Source organism: Gossypium hirsutum, chromosome A08 (genome assembly GCF_007990345.1).
Source record: "Gossypium hirsutum isolate 1008001.06 chromosome A08, Gossypium_hirsutum_v2.1, whole genome shotgun sequence".
NCBI lineage: Eukaryota > Viridiplantae > Streptophyta > Magnoliopsida > Malvales > Malvaceae > Gossypium > Gossypium hirsutum.
The window spans coordinates 91,170,551-91,193,188 of record NC_053431.1 but is presented as its reverse complement, the minus strand read 5'-3'; the positions used below and the strand labels follow the sequence as shown (position 1 = coordinate 91,193,188).

Genomic DNA, 22,638 nt, shown 5'->3' with positions numbered 1-22,638 from the left:
ATTAACACTACTAATTTGTAACTCGATTAGGTTAGTAATTATTTTTTGTATTTGATTTAATATGAATTTCTCCAATCTGCAATCCCTTAAATACGATCCTTGAATACTTCCAAGTGTTTCATTGTAACTAAACTATATTACAAATTGACTCATCCGCTTGCGGATACCGTCAATTTAATTATATATATTTTTTGTATGATATTTAACTATAAATGATAATACGTTTATAAGCGGTTACTAACATAGGAAGATCTATATCAAACCCTATAAAACAACCACCATATAAGCTAAATACAATATTATAATAATGAACAAGGTAAAAATAGACTCTCGGCAGCTAAAAATGTTGTGTTCCAATTCAATCCAATATCCACGATCCAAGAGATTAGATAGGGACTATTTGATTTGATCTGATCTCCAAAATATATTTCCCAATTAATATGATCTTAATTGATGGACTAAATATCATTCACATTTTTAACACAACTTATAAATATCGTTCAATAAATTGCCAACAACTCAAATATGGAAATTGTCGGAGTGAATATAATCCAATAAAAACATAAAAAAATAATTTTATTTAGAGTTTGGAATAACTATGTCTAACTACATCTAATAATGAGAAATTGACAACTAGTAGAACAAACCACCAAGGACACTTTCATTATCTATGTTGAAAATCGAGTATTTTGATGAAAACTGCAAACAAAAATGCGAAAACCACTGCCCATCCAACCATCACAACAGCCACCACGCTCACAAATTCATGCCTGAAACCGAAATAACTCTTTAGAAAGTCTTTTGTTGTTTCTCCTGTATCAAGAACATCCTCTACTTCTCCGAACTGTGATACTGTCAACCCATAGAGGGACCAAGCTAAGGGGCAAATCCAATAGTTCCACCTCCACCAAATCGGGATTTTCTGCATATTTTAGATAAGATATAGATAATGATAAATTGCAACTTGAAAGCAATAATAATATGGAGGTCGGTTTGGTAGGATTTACCGTGCGGGGGACTAAGAACCCTATAAAGAGATTCCAAATTGCATAAAAAGCAGTAGAAATGATTCCAGCAATGTGGTAGTTTGGTGTAATAGCCACAGTCATCATGCCAAAGAAGGTGAAGAATAGGAATGTGAAATACGCGAAGAATAGGTACCAAAAGAATCTTGCACCACTCCATTCGAATGCCATTAATGGATACACAATGATGCCGTATGTCACTGTTTGCACCAAGATATATGGGAGCTCAATTGCAACCTGAAAAATATAAGTAAAATAATTTCAGTCACATATATGCTTTGAAGATTATGTAGTTGTTTGAAGTGCACAACATGTGCTTTTACCTGTGCAAAAGCATAGGCCATAGGTGAGTACATTCCAGCGGCCTTTTCCCTGTAAAACACGGTTCGCTCAACATTCACTACTGGCTGTATACTTGAAGCATTTTGGACGCCAATGAAGAGAACAGCAGCGTACATAGAACCCATTGCATTGAGCAGGTCTTGCCTCCTTCCTCTATGGTTTTCAAATGAAGCAATTAGAATAATGGAAAATAAGAGATCTTAGGGAAGGCTCCAACACTCTTTCTTTTTTACCTTTTGGACCCAACCTTCCAGAACATTGTTCCGAACATTAAGGCTGTGATGGTCGTGAAGAAAAATCTTACGGCAGTATATTCTGTATTTCGCCAGTATAAGCATCGTTGTTTCCATAAACAGGCCAAGAATTGGGACAAAACTGACTGCGAGTACTGAGTACAAAAATGAAGTTCCTTAGCACCACGTGAAGGCATGTTCAGTTGTTCAATAAGAGCTTTGTTTCTCCTGAAAACATATATCAAATGAAATGTTAAGACTTGCCGAGATGCAAAAAACTTCTATCTTTACACTTACTTGTACAGCTCTGAATTTTTGTATACATCTGCAAAATCAACCCCCAAAGCCATCTCCTGGGCCGCAATGGAAATTTCTAACATCCAAGTTGATGGGTTATATCCATCTTTTATTTTGCTTACTCCCTCGATTCCCTAGGTGATCCAACCACGATTCAAGTATATGGTCAATCTCAAAAGAGTGACTGATTGATTATAAATAAGGATCAAAATTGAAGTTTACCTCAAAGTACTTTATCAATTCACATGAATTGTGACCCAATGGCCGTACATATATCTCTTGTCCTCCTTGCTTCATTAACAATAACTGCAATGCATGTGGGTCAGCATACACAACTGTTAGCTGACACGATGTGATGCATTAATATTTCTTACCTCGTCAAAAGCTTCAAATATATCAATCCCTGGCTGATGTATGGTGCACACAACAGTCCTTCCTGTGTCCACTGTTTTCCTAACTATTCGCATAACAATTGCAGCAGCTCTAGCGTCAAGTCCTGATGTTGGTTCATCCATAAAAATAATTGAAGGGTTTGCAACTAGCTCAACTGCAATGGTTAGCCTCTTTCGCTGCTCAAGTGACAAACCATTTACACCTGGGAAGCCAACTAATGCTTGCCCCCAGGCATTCAGTTCAACGAGTTCCATGACTTCCTTCACAAACATCTGCAACCAATTGCACAACCATTTGTTTGTTCCAGTTGATTTATATGAAATAAAGAGTAAATGGAACTGCTCTAACTGACTGTAGGCTTTTCAACACTACCTTTCTGGTTTCTGAATTCACTTCAGGAGCTAAACGAAGCCATGCTGAGTAGAGCACGGACTCATGGACTGTAAGATGAGGGGAATGGATGTCAGCTTGCTCACAGTAACCACTTATTCGAGCAAACGTGTCTTGCGTTTTGGGAAACCCAGAAACTTTGATGCTTCCCTCGATGTACCCTCCAGTTTTCCTACCAGCCAGGACGTCCATCAAAGTGGTTTTACCAGCTCCACTAACACCCATCAGGGCAGTGAGAACACCAGGCCTGAAAGCACCAGTTATACCTCTCAAAAGCAGCAATCTATCTTCAGTCACTCCTTGGGCTTTCATTTCCTGAAACATCAATTCCAAATATTACATTTTTTATTTTTTATTTTTACTTCAGAAACAGGCTTTTTGACTTCTGATTAATTCTCATTGCATAACATATCTGAAGTTCACCTGTGGCATATCTACTGAATATACCACCTCCTCAAAGGTAATGCAGTGCGGTTCAAATGGAAGGATCATACCCTTTTTTCTACCCAGCTCATCTTTTGACTTCAATTGTTCTGCTCAAATATTTTAGTAGGTGCATTAGATACCGAAATGAGCTGATTCGGCATTTGCTTCCACACACACACACACTCTATAATCAATGCCATTATCTATCCATGTTGATTACCTGTGTCCCATCCTTTGGGCTGCGGCGGAGCATGTACTCCACTTTTATCATCTTCTTCGTTGCTTTTATCTTCTGATTTTAGACTTCGGGATTCCTTCAAAGCTAAACAAATACAGTAGTCAACATATTATTATATATAAATATATGTGAATGTATTAAAGTAACTTGGAGTAGACATGTAAAGAAACTCACGGTTGAGAAAAGTTAGAGCCAGAGTCTAGAAGAGATTGAAAACTAGTACGAATCCCAACAATGCACCTACTCCTATCCAATACCAGTATGCTTTTGCAAAGCACCCACGAGCCTTCAAAACTAGAACTCCTAGCTTTTCATTTGCTAATGGAATAACCTATGTCAGAAATTTATTTAGGCATTAGCTGTACTTGATAACCTGACAAACAATTTACTTTATCAAATGGAAGAAGAAAAGGGTAAGCAAGAGCAAGAGGCTTTCAGGGAAGTCAAACGTAACCCTGATTCATTTGTCAGCACGAATTGAACCTCTTGACCATCCAGCAGGTCACATGGAGAAACCTCACTAATCCAGTTCAAGAAAGTACCTTATTCCAGCTATCTCCAAGGAATTCATTAGCGACTATTGCGTTCTGTGCATACATCATAGGTGATGCCCAATAACCCCAGATCCACCATTTCTTAACCTCATCTTCGGGGAGATACAACCACAAAGCAACAACCATTAGTGCTTAAAACTTAACTGAACTTGTTATCATCTAAAAGTAAAAAGTAAAAGTTTTTATTATACCTCGTGACAAGATATATCCACAGTTCGCAAAAAGAACGAGCAGAAAGAATGCAGATAATGTGCTAGTAACAGTCATCTCCCGACCCATTGCTGCAATTAATCGAAATAACGCAGAAGACATCTGGTTCAATAGCAGCAGCAGAAGCAACTGCTTTAGAAACCTGTAATGAATGAAGTGACATGAGAAAGAAAATACAAATCTTGCATGTCATTAGTATATTTCTTATTTTCATTTTTTTTCCAAGTTACCTGAGAATACTGGGATCCATGCCCATGGGATAATAGGTCATCACTACCCAGAGGCCGACCTCTAAGAATGATATAGGAATATTCAAAAGGCATGTAGGGATAGCATATGCCCATGCAGGATAGAATAAGCTGTCTCTTTGCTTGAAGAAGACAGGAAGCTTGAAAACAACCATGCTTATCTCTGCTAATCCATTAAACATGATCATAAACACAGAGAAAAAAACAGCACCCGTCTGAATTATTCCGTCTGTTGGAGTCCCCTTATGCATCTCAGTTCTCAGAAAGACAGACGATCCTATCACTGCCATCACTGTTGAAGCCGTGGCCTGCATCGCAACAAAGGACCAACAGCAGCAAATTGTACAATTTTAGCTGCTATACTGTTTTGTAGCAAAGAAATGGAGTTGGTTCAGTTATAAAATTACTTTTTTGAATATTTGTTCCTATGGAACTTAGCCTAAATCTTTGTAATGAGTTAGCTAAGTTAGTAGGAAAGATTGACTGATGTAATAGCTGGTATGCCAGCTTTCTTTTGTATACAAGTTGCTATATTTTTTTTGGGAAGTAAGAGCAGTTAAATTAGTAGGTAGCTGTCAAATACTTTTGTAACCATCATATATTCAAAGTTTGAATGAAATTATGATGACTTCTCAGTTACAAATTTTCTTGCTGAGTTCTTTTCTTTTGTTTTTCTTTCAATCGTTTTTACTTTCTTTGCTGCTGCCATTTATCCAACAAATGGTATCAAGAGCTTTCAGTCTTTGAGGGCCTTGGTTGTACACTGTCACTAAGCAAATTGTGTTTGAAACAACAGAAGAAGAGGTTGTTTTGCTTGTTGAAAAATGAGTTTTACACCACCTCCTCCACCTGTCTTTGCTGGAGAAAATTACAACATCTGGGCAGTGAAAATGAGAACATACCTGCAAGCACACGACCTGTGGAATGTTGTTCTCAATGACACTGAGCCACCACCATTAAGAGCCAACCCGACCATAGCCCAGATTAGGCAGCACAATGAAGACTGTGCCAAGAAGTATAAGGCTATGTCGTGCCTTCAAAGTGGAGTTTCTGATGTTATTTTCACAAGAATAATGGCTTGTGACACTCCAAAGCAGGCCTGGGACAAACTCAAGGAGGAGTTTCAGGGGTCTGACAAGACCAGACAACAGCAACTGATCAACATGAGAAGAGATTTTGAAAATCTCAAAATGAAGGACTCAGAAACCATCAAGCAGTATGCTGACAGAATCATGACTACTGTCAACAATATAAGGCTGCTTGGGGAGGAATTCAGTGACCAAAGAGTGGTTGAGAAGGTCATAACAACCTTGCCAGAGAAGTATGAAGCAAAAATTTCTTCTCTGGAAGATTCAAGGGACTTGTCAACAATCCCTTTGACAGAGCTTATAAATGCTCTTTATGCTCAAGAGCAGAGAAGGGCAAATAGGCAGGAGGACCACTATGAAGGAGCTTTTCAGGCTAGAAGCAGAGAAAGCTCAAGTGCAAACTTAAATGCCAAAGGCAAGAAGCCCTGGACTGAGAAGAAGAAAAAAGAACCTGTCAAAAGGAAGTTCCCACCTTGTGTCCATTGCAAGAAGACTACTCATCTCGAGAAATACTGCTGGTACAGACCAGACATTCAATGTAGAGCCTGCAAGCAATTTGGCCACATCGAAAAGGTCTGTAAGAGCAAGCCAAAACCACAACCACAATTTCAAAACCAAGCTCAAGCTGCAGAAGAGGTTGAATCACCTGAAGAGCATGTCTTTTCAGCATCATGCTTTGCAAGCTCGAGCAAAGTTAGTAAAATATGGTTGATTGATAGTGGATGTACCCACCATATGGCTTCTGAGAAGAGTATATTTAAGGAGCTTGACACCACTTTCAAGTCCAAAGTTAAAATTGGCAATGGTGAGCTGCTGGAGGCAAAAGGGAAAGGCAAGGCCTTAATAAGCACCAAGTCAGGTATTAAAACCATTTCAGAGGTTCTCTATGTACCTGACATTGACCAAAATTTGCTAAGTGTTGGCCAGCTATTGGAGAAGGGTTACTCTCTGATTTTTGAAGGCAAAAACTGTTTGATCAAAAATGCTGCTGGTGAAGTGTTGACTACAGTGGCTATGCAAGACAGAACCTTCATTGTGGATGTGAATCAACTGCAAGCCAAGGCATATGCATCTCAGTCTGATGAGACAGACTTGTGGCACAGGAGGATGGGGCATGTGAACTACAATTCACTGAACATGCTGCACAAAATGGATTTGGTCAGTGATATGTCCAAAATTGAGCCAAAGGATGCTGTATGTGAGGTCTGTCAGCTAGGCAAACAAACCAGATTACCCTTTCCAGTCAACAAGGCATGGAGAGCACAAGGGAAGCTTCAGCTTATTCATACAGACATCTGTGGACCAATGAAGACTACCTCCTTAAATGGCAGCAGGTACTTTGTACTCTTCATTGATGATTATTCAAGGTTCTGTTGGGTAAATTTTTTGAAGCATAAGTCAGATGTTTATGACTCCTTCTGCAAATTTAAAGCCTTGGTTGAAAACCAAGCAAATTGCAAACTAAAATGTTTGAGGTCTGACAATGGTTCTGAGTATGTATCTCAGAAGTTTCAAAAATTGTGTGATGATGCTGGAATTCAACACCAATTGACTACTGTGTACACACCACAGCAAAATGGTGTTTGTGAAAGGAAAAATAGAACAGTCCTTGATATGGCTAGGTGTTTGTTATTTGAGGCTAAAATGCCTAATGTTTTTTGGGCTGAAGCTGTGAATACAGCTACTTACCTGTTGAATAGGTTACCAACTAATGCAGTCAAAGGAAAAACTCCCTTTGAAGCCTGGTTTGCACAGAAACCATCTGTCTCTCATTTGAAGGTATTTGGCTGTCTATGTTATGTGTTGGTACCTGAGGAGAGAAGAACTAAGTTGGACAGGAGGTCCATGCCAGGGGTGTTTGTTGGCTACAACAACGTGAAGAAAGGATACAGAGTCTTTGATCCACTGACCAAGAAGGTTGTAGTGAGCAAAGATGTAAAATTCAATGAAGCAAGTAGCTGGAAATGGGATGGAATTGAAGCAAATATGTCTGATGGAGAAGAGATTGATGTTGATCTGCAGCAAGCTGAAAATGAAGAAGTAACTGAAAATGGCTATGATGATCAACCTGTTCGAGGCACCAGGACATTAACTGACATCTATGAGAGATGTGCAGTAACTATATTAGAGCCTTCATGTTTTGAAGAAGCTGAAAAAGAAAAATGCTGGCAGGATGCTATAGAAGCTGAATTTAAAATGATTCAGAAAAATGATACATGGGAGCTTGTAAACAGACCTGAAAACAGAAAAATTATAGGTGTAAAGTGGGTTTATAGAATTAAGAACAATGCAGATGGCTCCCTTAATAGACATAAGGCCAGACTGGTTGTTAAAGGTTATAGTCAACAGCAAGGGGTTGATTTTTCTGAAACCTTTGCACCTGTTGCAAGGTTGGATACTATCAGATTGCTGCTAGCTTTGGCAGCTCAAAAGCATTTGAAAGTGCATCATCTGGATGTTAAGTCAGCCTTTCTAAATGGCTTTCTTAATGAAGAAATATTCATTGAGCAACCTGAGGGTTTTAAGGTCACTGGTGAAGAACAGAAAGTCTACAAGCTGAAAAAGGCTTTGTATGGTCTAAAACAGGCTCCAAGGGCCTGGTATGAGAGGATTGATGGCTACTTAGCAAGGCTCGGGTTCATAAAGAGTATCAGTGAGCCTACACTCTATGTTAAGAAGGATCAGGAGGAGACCTTGTTAATTTTCTCTTTGTATGTTGATGATCTGTTGGTTATTGGCTGCAAAGATCAACTTATTGAAGACTTCAAGAAACAGATGCAACATGTCTTTGAGATGACTGACCTTGGTCTGATGACCTACTTTCTTGGCATGGAGATAAAACAAGGAAGTGATGGCATTTTCATAAGTCAGCAAACATTTGCTTCCAAGGTGCTCGAAAAATTTTGCATGTTGAAATGCAAACCAGTCACTACACCAGTTGCATTGGGAGAAAAATTATCAAGTGCCAGTGAACATGATCGAGTAGATGAGAAGGCATATAGAAGCTTAATTGGTTGTTTACTTTATTTAACAGCAACTAGACCAGACATTGTCTATGCTGTTAGCCTACTTTCAAGGTTTATGCACTGCAGTAATGTGGCACATCTGAAGGCAGCAAAAAGAGTATTAAGGTATGTCAAAGGAACCATCGATACTGGTGTGAAGTTTTGGAGGGCAAAGGAGCTGAAACTCGTAGGCTATTCTGATAGCGATTGGGCAGGGTCAGTTGATGACATGAGGAGCACTTCAGGTTATTTTTTCACCTTAGGCTCGAGTGTTTTCAGCTGGAGTTCGAAGAAGCAACAAACTGTTGCACAATCTACAGCAGAGGCTGAATATATCTCAGCTGCAGCAGCTGTGAACCAAGCCATTTGGCTTAGGAAGATCTTGGATGGTTTGAATGAAAGTCGAGTTCAGCCTACTGAGATTAGAGTGGATAATCAATCAGCTGTGGCCATAGCCAAGAATCCAGTCTTCCATGGTAAGACTAAACACTTCAAAATCAAATTTCATTTTGTTAGAGAAGCTGAGCAATCTAGGGAGGTTAGCTTAATTCATTGTAGCTCAGAAATTCAGCTAGCTGACATTTTAACTAAACCATTGGGAGCCAACCGATTTAATGCTTTGAAGGAAAGGATTGGTGTTTGTTGCATACAGACCAAGGAGGAGTGTTGAAGCCGTGGCCTGCATCGCAACAAAGGACCAACAGCAGCAAATTGTACAATTTTAGCTGCTATACTGTTTTGTAGCAAAGAAATGGAGTTGGTTCAGTTATAAAATTACTTTTTTGAATATTTGTTCCTATGGAACTTAGCCTAAATCTTTGTAATGAGTTAGCTAAGTTAGTAGGAAAGATTGACTGATGTAATAGCTGGTATGCCAGCTTTCTTTTGTATACAAGTTGCTATATTTTTTTTGGTAAGTAAGAGCAGTTAAATTAGTAGGTAGCTGTCAAATACTTTTGTAACCATCATATATTCAAAGTTTGAATGAAATTATGATGACTTCTCAGTTACAAATTTTCTTGCTGAGTTCTTTTCTTTTGTTTTTCTTTCAATCGTTTTTGCTTTCTTTGCTGCTGCCATTTATCCAACAATCACTAAAAGCTAGTGGCAAAAATAAAATCTCTAGTCACAAACAATTGCGTCAAATTAAGACACAAAAGAAATGATACGGCACTGTAGAGTAGTACTACCTGTACTAGCTTGAAGATGTACAAAAATGAGTTCCTCTTCATCGACAACATTTCTTTCGAGAAGCAAGCTTTGAGAAGCTCCATCTTCCTAACACCATAATTCTTGGTCGTCAAAAGTTGAGTATCTCTTTCATTCTTGATAAACGGAGTTGCAAGATCATTCTGCAATCCTTTTCCTACATGAAATGATTGGAAAGCCTCCACAAATTGTTCCACCGCCACAAAACTGTAGTCCTTGTCAGCTTGCGTCCAATACTGTCTTTGATCTTTCCTTGATGTAACCTGGAATGCAGAATTATTATTATTATTATTATTATTATTATTATTATTATTATCAGAATGAAATCAGCTACTTGATAAACATAGTATCTTATGAAGCTTTCAGTAAAAACTTCCATTTACGATTCCTAATGATGCATGAAAGGTTGGACAGACATTAAGTAGTCTTACTTCTTGCAAGAAGTCTGCAACACCCTTTCTTGCCGGACATTTGAACCCCATGGATTCAAAAAACTCAAGCACATGTTCCCGAGGACCCTGGTACGCAATCTGGCCATCAGATAGGAGAATGATATCATCAAAGAGATCGTAAGTCTCTGGTGCTGGCTGGAGGAGAGAAATGAAGGCAGTTCCATTCAAGATGTGAACAAACTGCCTCAGCGACTAGACAATTTGGTATGTTGTTGAACTATCCAGACCAGTGGATATCTCATCCATGAGCAGCAGCTTTGCTGGTCCAGCTAGCATTTCACCTATAATTGTTGGAACAATGGCAGCAGCAACCATCAAAACAAAGTTGCAACTCAGTGTTTGCAAGACTGAAGCAAGAAGAATCGAGGCAAAGCAAAGCAAAAATTTGATCAAAATTGAATACTCAGCAATGTTGTGACTGAACATACATCATTTTTCATTCAAACTTGAAATATATAAAAGAGTTACAATGTACATTGACAGTTACCTAATGTATTTAACTGCCCCAACTAATACAAACCTAATCACTAGCCAAAAATAATCAAATATAGCTGACCAATCAGCCATTACATCAAAAGATCTTGTCACTAACTTAAGTTTAACTAGTATTACAAACAAACTAAAGTTGAACTGAACCAAATTACATCGAAACAAAACAGCAAAGTTGGTTGCTTCATTCGGTTCAAAAACCATTCGTGCGTACCAAGCAAAATGAGTTGAGCTCGATAGCTGCTGGTCTCGACAGTAGCAAGCTTTTGGCTCCATGTTGCATTGCAGTCCAGCTTTCAACACTCCTCCTTGGACTGTATGCAACACATTCCAATTGCACTTCTCAAAGATTCAAATCGAGCAGCCCCTAAGGGCTTAGTCATTATGTCAGCCAATTGTGCTCCTGAGCTGCAATGCACAAGGCTGACTTCCTTTGCTTGTTCAGCCTCTCTAACAAAATGCAGTTTGATCTTAAAATGCTTAGTCTTGCCATGAAACACAGGGTTCTTGGCTATTGCAACTGCAGACTGATTGTCCACCCAAATTTCAGTTGCTTCATCTTGAGTTTCATTAAGGTCGTAAAGCAGCTTTCTTAGCCAAATGGCCTGATTAACTGCTCCTGCTGCAGCAATGTACTCTGCTTCAGCTGTGGACTGAGCACCAGTTTGTTGCTTCTTTGAACTCCAGCAAAACATGCCCGATCCAAGTGTGAAGAAGTATCCAGAGGTACTCTTCATGTCATCGAGAGATCCTGCCCAGTCACTGTCAGAGTAGCCTTCTAGTTTTAGTTGGTTCTGACTTTCAAACATTACACCAAAACTAGCAGTGCCCTTGATGTATCTAAGGATCCTCTTTGCTGCCTTCAAATGTGCCTCATTGAAACAATGCATAAATCTCGATAACAGGCTGACACCAAACATGATATCTGGCCTGGTTGCTATTAGATACAACAGACAACCAACTAGGCTTCGATAGTGCCTCTCATCAACCCTCTGCTGATCACCACTGCTAGTCAGCTTTTCTCCTTGAGCCACAGGTGTGCTGACTGCTTTACAGTTATGCATGCAAAATTTGTCTAGGATCTTCAAAGCAAATGAATGTTGGCTGATGAAGATACCTCGATCAGACTGGTGCACTTCCATGCCAAGGAAGTAAGTCATGATCCCCAAATCTGTCATCTCAAACACTTGCTGCATTTGGACCTTGAACTGATCAATGAGCTCAATTTTGCTCCCTGTCACAAGTAAATCATCCACATACAAGGAGACAATCAGCAAGGTTTCATGTTCTAACCTTTTAACATATAGAGTAGGCTCACTAAGGCTCTTTACAAATCCAAGTTTGGTCAGGTAAGCATCAACTCTGTCATACCAGGCCCTTGGTGCCTGTTTCAGGCCATAGAGGGCCTTTCTCAACTTATACACTTTGTCTTCATGTCCAACAACTTCAAAACCTTCAGGTTGCTCGATGAAGATCTCCTCCTTGAGAAAACCATTCAGGAATGCTGATTTGACATCCAATTGGTGAACTCTCCACTGCTTCTGAGCTGCTAAATCAAACAGCAGCTTAATTGTATCCAGTCTTGCCACTGGAGCAAAAGTTTCTAGGTAGTAAACACCATACTGCTGACTGTAGCCCTTCACCACAAGCCTGGCCTTGTGCTTGTTCAGTGAGCCATCAGCATTGTACTTGGCCCGGTACACCCATTTAACTCCTATGACCCTCTTGTGTTCTGGTCTGCTCACCAACTCCCAAGTCTGATTTTTGTTGATCATTTCCAACTCAGCTTCCATAGCTTTCGTCCAGCTTCTGTTTTTAGCAGCCTCTTCAAAGTCTGAGGGCTCAATCACAGCAACATTGCACCTCTGATAGACATCAGCCAAAGTTCTGGTGCCCCTCACTGGTATATCATCGATAGCATCATTACTTGGTCCTTCTTCTGCAGGTTCAGCAACCAAGTCTAACTGGTCCAATTCAGACAAGTCAGTCTCAACACCATTCCAATTCCACACCTTTTCCTCATCAAACTTTACATCCCTGCTGACTAAAACCTTCTTTGCTGTAGGATCATACACTCTATAGCCCTTCTTGTTGCTGCTGTAGCCAACAAAGATTCCTGGAGTTGCTCTGCTCTCAAGCTTGGTCCTTTTCTCTACTGGAATAAGTGCATAACATACACAGCCAAACACTTTTAAGTGTGTTACCACAGGTTTGACTCCATCCCAAGCCTCAAAAGGAGTCTTATCCTTGACTGCTCTAGTCGGCAGTCTGTTGAGCAGATACACTGAGGTGTTGACTGCCTCAGCCCAAAACTGACTTGGAAGCTTGCCTTGAAACAAGAGGCACCTAGCCATGTTCAGTACAGTCCTATTCTTTCTCTCACAGACTCCATTCTGTTGAGGAGTATAGACTGTTGTGAGCTGATGGTGAATCCCAGCACTGTCACAAAGCTTCTGAAATCTCTCAGACACATATTCAGATCCATTATCAGTCCTCAAGGCTCTAATTTTGCAGCCTGACTGATTTTCAGCATAAGCTTTGAATTTGCAGAAGGCTTCAAACACTTCTGACTTTTGCTTCAAGAAGTAGACCCAGCACAACCTTGTTAAATCATCTATAAACAGGGCAAAGTATCTGTTCTCACTGATTGAAGGTGTTCTCATAGGGCCACAAACATCAGAGTGCACCAATTCAAGCTTGTCTTGAGCTCTCCAAGCACTGTTAGCAGGAAAAGGCAGTCTAGCTTGCTTACCAAGCTGACAAACCTCACAAACATTCCCACTAGCTTCAATTTTTGAAATGTCATCAACCAGATTCAGCCTATGTAACAGATCGATGGATCTAAAATTTGCATGGCCTAGTCTCCTATGCCACAAGTCAGTGCTTTCAACAAGGCTGGTGTATGCCTTTCTTTCTATTTGGCTAACATCCAGCATGAAGCACCTATCAGTCATAGAGACTGTGACTAACTCCAAACCATTCATGTCTTGAACAATACAACAACCATCCTTAAAAACCAATGTATACCCTTTTTCAACTAATTGGCCTACACTAAGCAAATTCTGGTCTAAGTCAGGTACAAAAAACACATCTGAGATCAGCTTGTTACCTGAACCAGTGCTAATCAACACACTGCCCTTGCCTTTAGCCTCAATTAGCCTACCATCTCCTATTCTAATCCTCGAGTGGAAGCTTCTGTCTAGGCTTTTGAACAGCTTCTCATCTGCTGCCATATGGTGTGAGCAACCACTGTCTAGTAGCCAATCATTGCTGGCCTTGGTTGTGCCAACAAAACAAGTTGCTGTGAACACTTGCTCCTCCTGAGCTTGAATGTCTTTAGCAGGTCTAGCTTGTTGCAGAGTAGCCTCCCTTGGTTTGCCCTTGCACAACTTCTCCACATGGCCAAACTGCTTGCATTTTCTACACTGAATATCTGGCCTAAACCAGCAATACTTTTCTGAATGTGTTGTCTTCTTGCAATGAACACATGGTGGGAACACCCTTTTTGCTTCATTTCTTCCTGACTTGACCCTTCTATTGTGCCAAGGCTTCTTGCCTTTTGCACTCACACTCGAGCCTTCACTGGCTTTAGCCTGGAAAGTAGCTTCAGGATTCTCTTCCTGCCTATTTGCCCTCCTTTGCTCAAGTGCATACAGGGAACTTATCAGCTCAGACAATGAAATGGCTGATAAGTCCCTCGAGTCCTCAAGTGAAGAGATTTTAGACTCAAATTTCTCAGGGAGAGTTGTAATAACCTTTTCAACAACTCTGCTCTCTGTGAAGTCCACTCCCAGGAGCCTAATGCTGTTGACAATGGCCATTATCCTGTCTGAGTACTGCTTGATGGTCTCAGACTCCTTCATCCTCAAATTTTCAAAGTCTCGCCTGAGGTTGATCACTTGCTGTTGCCTTGTCTTATCAGTCCCCATGAACTCCTCCTTCAGCTTCTCCCAAGCCTGCTTAGGTGAGTCACAGACCATGATGCGAGTAAATATCACATCAGAGACTCCATTTTGCAAGCAGGCCATAGCCTTATGCTTCTTGGCTCGCTCCTCAGTATGTTGCCTCATCTGTGCAATGGTGGGATTGGCTCTCAATGGAGGTGGTTCAGCATCATTCTCGATCACACTCCAAAGATCATGTGACTGGAGATAAGTCTTCATTTTAACTATCCAAATGTGATAGTTTTCTCCAGTGAACACTGGTGGAGGTGGTGGAGTGAAACTCATTCTGCTAAACTGATTTTAAATGCTTCAATCTTACCAAATTTTGAACTTGCTGTTGGTTTTGATTTGAACACAACAGATTGCATACAAAGGCCCCTCAAAGACTCGGGCTCATGATACCATTTGTTGGAACAATGGCAGCAGCAAACATTAAAACAAAGTTGCAACTCAGTGTTTGCAAGACTGAAGCAAGAAGAATCGAGGCAAAGCAAAGCAAAAATTTGATCAAAATTGAATACTCAGCAATGTTGTGACTGAACATACATCATTTTTCATTCAAACTTGAAATATATAAAAGAGTTACAATGTACATTGACAGTTATCTAATGTATTTAACTGCCCCAACTAATACAAACCTAATCACTAGCCAAAAATAATCAAATATAGCTGACCAATCAGCCATTACATCAAAAGATCTTGTCACTAACTTAAGTTTAACTAGTATTACAAACAAACTAAAGTTGAACTGAACCAAATTACATCAAAACAAAACAGCAAAGTTGGTTGCTTCATTCGGTTCAAAAACCATTCGTGCGCACCAAGCAAAATGAGCTGAGCTCGATAGCTGCTGGTCTCGACAGTAGCAAGCTTTTGGCTCCATGTTGCATTGCAGTCCAGCTTTCAACAATAATTCAATCAATACATAGTAAGCTGATTTAGCAATAACCACTCTTCAATATTGTGTGAAATTTGAACAATGTTTACCGGTTGTTACTCGCTTCTTTTGTCCTCCAGAGACACCCCTAATCAGTTCATTACCCACCATGGTATCCGCACAAATTTCTAGGCCCAAAATCTGAAACCCAAAACAAAGGAATTAGGTATGAAGCCAAAGAGGTTTGTTTTCTTCATATTCTTGACGCGTTCTTAAAATACCTTTAGAATGTAATCTGTGAGCACACTTGTTTCTTTACCCGCAACTGATGTTGCCTGCAAAATTAAGAATATGGTTAGGAGTCAGAAAAGCCGTAACACTAGCCATCTGCCTTTGACTTGTTGTCTTCAAAGTTAAAAACAACCAAATCTAAATAGTGATAAAGTTGGTTCAGCATGCAGCAAACTCAACAGCATGCAGGCCATGAAGACCAAGTCATGCAGGAGCTGTTGGAACGAGCTGAACTGTTCCTATTTTGTTCATCTTGTAATCTTAAGTTAATGTAATGTACTTTAGTTCATTTAGAACTATGTTAGGTTTATGATTGATGTAATTTTGATGACAATTGAGCTGTTAAGTCAGCTTTGTTTAAGTGTGCAAGCTTAGTTTTTCAAGTTACAATGTATTAGTGGTAGTAGGTGATGATTAGGTATCATTATGCAGATTTTGACAAGCAAATTGCTTGGTTTATGTATTGGCATTATGCCATTGTTCAACCTATGAATGAAGTTCAGTTTTGTTCATCAACTTTTCTCTCATTTTTCTTAGCTTTTCTTCCTTCCTCTTGCTCGAATTCTCTTGTTTGCTCAGCAAGTCACGAGACTTGCTTAACAAGTCTGCACTGAATCTGTTAGTTTCAGTTACAGCACCAACAATTGGTATCTAGAGCCTATTTCTTAAGGGATCTGTTACACAAATCTATGGCTTCATCAAGCTTTTCACCAGCTGCACCTCAAGTCTTCAATGGAGAAGGCTATCACATATGGGTGGTCAAAATGAAGACCTACCTGCAGGCTTTCGATCTGTGGGAGGTGGTCAACTCTGATGTTGAACCAGAGCCACTTAGAGCTAATCCAACAGTGGCTCAGATCAGGCAGCATGCTGATGAAAGGACCAAGAGGCACAAAGCTATGTCTTGCATCCAAAACTCAGTGTCTGATGTGATTTTCACAAGGATTATGGCTTGTGAATCACCAAAACAGGCCTGGGACAAGTTGCAGGAAGAGTTTCAAGGGACAGAGAGGACAAGGCAGCAACAGTTGTTAAACTTGAGGAGAGATTTCGAGAATTTGAAGATGAAGGAAGAAGAAACTGTCAAGCAATATTCTGACAGGATTATGGCTGTGGTTAACAGTATCAGGCTCCTTGGAGAGCAGTTCAATGAAGCTAGGATAGTGGAGAAGGTTATAGCAACTCTGCTTGAGAGGTATGAGGCAAAAATCTCATCTCTCGAGGACTCAAGGGATCTGTCCACCATCTCACTGACAGAGTTGATCAATGCTCTATATGCTCAAGAGCAGAGGAGAACAAGCAGACTGGAGGAGCACTAAGAAGGTGCCTTTCAGGCAAGAACAAATACTGCCTACAAAGGCAAGAAGGCCTGGAGAGACAAGCCAAAGAATGATGCTGCAAGGAGAAAAGGTCAGACTTGCAAGCACTGCAGAAAGGCTGGTCATTCAGAAGAAAAATGCTGGTTCAATCCAGATGCTGTGTGTCAGCATTGTAAGAAGAAGGGTCATGTTGAGAGAGTCTGCAAGAGTAAGACCAAATCAAGGCAGAATCAGTTTCAACAGATGAAAGCTGAGGCTCGAGTAGCTAAGGAGGACAGTGATCAAGAGGAGCAAGTCTTTGCTGTGTCATGCTCAGCTGCTCAGGAAAGGTCCTCATCTGGTTGGCTCCTAGACAGTGGATGTACCAACCACATGACACCTGATGCTGCAATCTTCAAGTCTTTAGACAGAAGCTGCAGAACTAAAGTCAAGATAGGAAATGGTCATTTTATTCAAGCTGAAGGCAAAGGTGATGTGCTGATATGCACCCTTACAGGTACCAAAGTGATTTCAAATGTGCTGTTGGTGCCTGAAATTGACAGAAACCTACTCAGCATAGCTCAGTTGCTGGAAAAAGGTTATTCAGTTGTGTTTAAAGACCACCAGTGCCAAATTAGTGATCCAAGTGGATCCAAACTGATGACAGTCCCCATGGCTGATAAGAGCTTTGTGGTTGACTGGACAAAAAAGTCAGACATTGCCTACACAGCCACTTCAGATGAATCCAAGCTGTGGCATCAAAGACTGGGACATGCCAACTTCAGATCGATGGCCCGAATGGTCAGAGAAGACCTGGCTGAAAACTTCATCAACTCAGTGGACCATGATGATGTATGTGAAGTATGTCAGCTAGGAAAGCAGGCCAGACTCCCATTTCCCTTGAATCAAGCCTGGAGAGCCTCTGAAAAACTCCAACTGGTGCATATTGATGTGTGTGGCCCTATGAAGACTGAGTCATTAAGTGGAAACAGGTATTTCATACTGTTCATTGATGATTTCTCGAGATATTGCTGGATTTACTTCTTAAAACAGAAATCAGAGGTGGCCACTGTGTTTTGGAAGTTCAAAACTGCTGTTGAGACTGAAACAGGCTGCAAAGTGAAGACCATAAGGTCTGATAATGGGACTGAGTACACCTCAGCTCAGTTCCAAGCCTTCTGTGATAAAGCAGGCATCAAACATCAACTTACCAACACATATACACCTCAGCGGAATGGGGTAAGTGAAAGGAAGAATAGGAGTTTGATGGATATGGCCAGGTGCTTGATGATTCAGAAGAATCTGCCTAAAGCACTATGGGCAGAAGCAGTTAACACTGCAACATACATTCAAAATAGACTTCCAACCAAGGCTTTGGATCAAAAGACCCCATTCGAGGCCTGGTTCAGCTTCAAGCCATCACTGGCTCATCTGAAGGTCTTTGGATGCATCTGTTATGCACATGTACCTGCTGTTAAAAGGGACAAATTGTCTGAAAGGGCTCGACCTGGTGTTTTGGTGGGCTATAGCACTGTTAAGAAGGGCTATAGAATTTTAGATCCTTCAACAAACAAAGTGTCAGTAAGCAGGGATGTGGTATTTGATGAGAGGTCATGTTGGAACTGGGAAAGACATGAACCTGAAGAAGTTTCTGAAGAACTTGCAGCAGACCAAGCTGAGCCAGACCAAAATGTCCCTGAAATGGATATTGATGATGAACCAGTCAGAGGAACAAGGTCATTGGCTGAGATTTATGAAAGGGCTCATGTAGCCATAGCTGAACCAAGCAACTTTGAAGAGGCTGAGGCTCAGCAAGGGTGGAAGCAGGCAATGGCTGAGGAGATCAGCATGATTGAGAAGAACCAGACCTGGGAATTGGTTGAAAGGCCAGTCAAAAGGAAGGTAATTGGGGTGAAATGGTTGTACAAAGCCAAGCAGAATGCTGATGGTACCTTGAACAAGCTGAAAGCAAGGCTAGTTGTTAAGGGGTTCAGTCAGAGGTATGGCTTGGACTACCTGGAGACCTTTGCACCAGTGGCCAGGCTCGACACCATCAGACTGCTGATTGCCTTAGCAGCACAGCTCGAGTGGAAAATCCATCAACTTGATGTGAAATCAGCCTTTCTGAATGGTTTCTTAGATGAAGACATCTATGTTGAACAACCACAAGGGTTTGAAATAGCTGGCAGAGAGCATATGGTCTACAAACTGAAAAAGGCCCTATATGGATTAAAACAGGCTCCAAGGGCTTGGTATAGTAGAATCGATGGCTACTTGACTGATCTGGGATTCGATTGAAGCAAGAGTGAGCCAACACTGTATGTCAAGAAACAAAGGACACAAATACAACTCATTGTGTCCCTGTATGTTGATGATCTTCTAGTGACAGGAGGAGATCGAGTAGTGCTGGCTGACTTCAAGACCAAGATGCAGGAAGTGTTTGAAATGTCTGATCTTGGGGAGATGTCATATTTTCTTGGAATGGAGGTATCTCAAGTACAGAATGAGATATTTTTAAGCCAGAGAAGCTTTGCCACAAAGATTCTGACCAAGTTCTCCATGCAAAACAGCAAGGCAACTAAAACACCTGTTGCTGTTGGAGAAAAACTATCAAGCCAAGGTGATTTTAAGAAAGTTTGTGAAACAACCTACAGGAGTCTAGTTGGTTGCTTGCTATACTTGACTGCCACTAGACCAGACATCATGTATGCTGTAGGATTGCTCTCAAGGTTCTTGCATTGCTGCAATGAGAAGCATTTCCAAGCTGCAAAGAGAGTGCTGAGATATGTCAAAGGCACTTTAAACTATGGTTTGAAGTACAGCAAAGAAGGAAATCTGAAGCTGATTGGCTACACTGATAGTGACTGGGCTGGCTCGATAGATGACATGAAAAGCACCTCAAGGTATGCTTTTAACCTTGGTTCAGCCATGTTTTGCTGGAGCTCAAAGAAGCAAAGTCTAGTAGCTCAATCTACTGCTGAAGCAGAGTATGTGGCAACAGCAAGCGCTGTCAACCAAGCCATATGGCTAAGAAAAATATTGGCTGACTTGAATGTGCATCAAGAGGAAGCTACTGAGATCTTCTGTGACAACCAATCTGCAGTAGCAATTGCTAAAAATCCAGTGTTCCATGGAAGAACAAAACATTTCAGCATCAAGCTGCATGTTGTTCGAGAAATGGAGCAAGCTCAGGAAGTAAAGCTGATCCACTGTAATTCAGAGGATCAACTTGCAGACATTTTAACCAAAGCCCTTAGTGTCACAAGGTTCGAATGTCTAAGAAAGAAGCTAGGTGTTTGCTCCATGCAAACCAAGGAGGAGTGATGAAGTTGGTTCAGCATGCAGCAAACTCAACAGCATGCAAGCCATGAAGACCAAGTCATGCAGGAGCTGTTGGAACGAGCTGAACTGTTCCTATTTTGTTCATCTTGTAATCTTAAGTTAATGTAATGTACTTTAGTTCATTTAGAACTATGTTAGGTTTATGATTGATATAATTTTGATGACAATTGAGCTGTTAAGTCAGCGTTGTTTAAGTGTGCAAGCTTAGTTTTTCAAGTTACAATGTATTAGTGGTAGTAGGTGATGATTAGGTATCATTATGCAGATTTTGACAAGCAAATTGCTTGGTTTATGTATTGGCATTATGCCATTGTTCAACCTATGAATGAAGTTCAGTTTTGTTCATCAACTTTTCTCTCATTTTTCTTAGCTTTTCTTCCTTCCTCTTGCTCGAATTCTCTTGTTTGCTCAGCAAGTCACGAGACTTGCTTAACAAGTCTGCACTGAATCTGTTAGTTTCAGTTACAGCACCAACAAATAGTTTCGCTATAAATTTATTACCTTCATGAAGACATCAATGTCAGGATCAGGTGTAATATTGGCTGCTTTCTCCCTTTTTGACAGTTCTACTAGCATCTCTGCAACAAGAAACAAAATTTATTCTCACATGCATGCAGACATCCACTGAAAACTTAAAAACTGGGGGATTCTTTTAACTAACCAAATCGTGGTCCGATCCCTTGGCATCTAGCAGAGAAGGCTATGGTTTCTCTTACTGTCATTTCTGGGATATGGACATCATGTTGTCCAATATATGCTGCAGTTCTCTGAGGCACAAAATCATCCATTTCATGCCCATTGTATGTCACCCTTCCAGAAAACTGCAAACAAAATTTTCATCTCTTTAGATGTTCAACAAAGTAATATGTTAAAACATATAGCTAAAATTTGAACAAAGAGTTTATAGTTTCAACCTCTAGATCACGGTCAAGTTTTCCTGCCAATGCTAACAACAGAGTGGTTTTTCCAGAACTTGGAGGGCCCAACAGCAATGTCATTCTACATATATAACAAAAATTTAAAATGGATCAAGACCCACAATCAAAACTAGGTAATAAATATAATAGGGCAAAGCTGCTCACCTGCATGGCCTGATGATTCCACTTACATCCCGAAGAATAAACAGATGTTTCTTTCTACTAGAAAGCAAATGCAGGCCATACAAAATGCTCTTCAAAACCAAAAGAAGAAAGGTTAAAACTGACAAGAAAATACCTACTTTGAAAAAAGATGAAAATCCTTAGCTTACCTTTAGATAATTGATAAAGAAATTGAAAAATGAAGGCAACGCCCTGCTTCCTATATATGCTTCTGCCTTAACTTTTAGATGCTCAAATCTGACTTCAAGTTTGGGGATTTCAATACCAACCCTGACAAAATTATTAAGAAAAGCAGTGAGAATACTCAATAGCATTTAAAAAAAAAACAAATCTGCCAAGGAAACAGCGGAAAGAAGAATTTCTTGCCTGTCAAGTCGCTCTCTGACCTTCAACAAGAAACTTACATTGTCCTTCTCAGCATGCTTGATCAACCTATCCATCAAATGCTTCCTTTGTTCAGGCCCTAATTTAGGTATATCAACATTGGCCGTCTTACCATCTGATGTGGTCACTAAACCTTTCCTTACACTTGGCAGTCTTTCTATGGCTGCCCATTTTAGGTCTTCTTCGTCTTCATTCTCTTGTTCTCGTTGAGATTTCGAGAAAACATTGTAACCACCACTGTCCCTCCATCTTGAAGAACGGTTTGCTCGGAAACTATTACTAAATTGATAAAGATCATTTCGCTCCATTGCCAATGATCAATATCAAAACAACTAGTAGCCTATATAACCAGCAAACTCCTTACCAACCAGTAGCATGTGCACAACTGAAACAGTTCCTTCAGCTTAAAGAGTTCAATCGCCAAGCTTATAAACTAAACAGCTGATCTGTGTTTCCATTATTTTCGGCGTTAAATACATTCCTCGATTAATTCAATCAGTTAATCCATGTAATATCAACTCCTTCCGTTTTAGGTTTCTACAAAAAAACAAGCTAGCCAAGTGTCATGCTTGTGCTCTCCCCTGTTGTGGGCTACGAACGTGTGATTTACTGCGGCTAAAAAATTTAATTCAAATTAAACTTTGAAATTAATGTTTGAACTCTTCTCCATTTACTCTTAGCTTAATTAGGGTACGCATGGTTATTAATGCAAGAGGTTGTGGAGTTAAAAGATAGATTTAAGTGTGCTGAAGTACATTATGAGAAGGGATTATAGGTAATTATAGACATTATGTCAAAAAAAG

The 22,638-nt window shown here is 40.2% G+C and overlaps 1 pseudogene; it reads right to left on the bottom strand.

The window, feature by feature from the left end:
* Positions 1–481: 481 nt before the first annotated feature.
* On the bottom strand, positions 482–22,215 carry LOC107959033 (pleiotropic drug resistance protein 1-like; annotated as a pseudogene).
* Between the last annotated feature and the right edge of the window lie 423 nt (positions 22,216–22,638).